This window comes from Monodon monoceros, unplaced genomic scaffold (genome assembly GCF_005190385.1).
Source record: "Monodon monoceros isolate NGI ecotype Baffin Bay Population unplaced genomic scaffold, NGI_Narwhal_1 Super_Scaffold_8, whole genome shotgun sequence".
NCBI classification, from domain to species: Eukaryota; Metazoa; Chordata; class Mammalia; order Artiodactyla; family Monodontidae; genus Monodon; species Monodon monoceros.
Window position 1 is genome coordinate 34,725,286 of NW_021703785.1, and position 1,014 is coordinate 34,726,299.

Genomic DNA, 1,014 nt, shown 5'->3' on the forward strand with positions numbered 1-1,014 from the left:
TGACCTAGCCTTTCCACCCTAGAGAAAACTGTCCTCAATTTTGTGTTGCCTCTTCCCTCATTTTTTTAAAACACGTACCCTATGCAATACACTGTTAGAGCTTGTTTCAGAATGGTTCCGTGAGTGGAATTGTATCCCATTCTTTTGATGTTTTTAAAAGTCATGAGAAGTTGATCTATGCTAATATGTGTAGCTCATTTATTTTTCACTATTAAATATTCCACTCTCTTCATATCCTGCTGTATTAATTCTGCTGATGGAAATTTGGGCTGTTTCCCGAGTTTTGCTGTTAAGTTATTTTTGCTATAAACATTCTCATAGTTGTTTCTAAGAACATGTGTGTTTCTCCAGGGTATATACCTGGGCAGGGAACGGCTAAGTCTAGGTGAGAGTGCTTGCGGTTCTGATTGCTAGCTAATACTTATTTCTGTCCACTGAATAGCCCGAGGGGACATGAGTCCTGTACTTGCTTTGTTTACAGACCTTCAAGTGGAATAAGCGTTTATAAAAAGAAGAGGGGGATAGTGAAGGAGAGCTTCCGAGACCATAGGCTGACTTTGAGCCATGGCCCTGGGGGGCAAAGCCAGAAAGGAGTGGAGGCCAGATGCAGCACTGCTGTTGGCACTGAGCATGTGTGTGAGGTGGGGCTGCCCTTGACTGGACACTGGGTCTCAGACTGTGGCACAGCTGACATCACAGAATCCACTGTGAAGCTCTATGGCTGGGCTTCAGGACTAGAAATTCAGACAAAACACTGCATGCATTCTCAGATTGTTTGTTTTTTTATTCAAATTGCAGTGAGGAAACTGAAATGGGCTCTCCAGGGGTATTTCCCTGAGCCCTGGTCCCCTTTGCAGCTCCCAGCTCTAGGTCCTATTGATGGGCTTCAGTGGTCACTGGCTCCATGGTGTCAGATGTCACACCTCCAGTGATCTCCAGCCCCTGGCCACTCTCTGCTGTCTCTACAATGGCCTCCATTCGGGTCCCTTCCACTGGCTTCGCCAGGATGCTCAC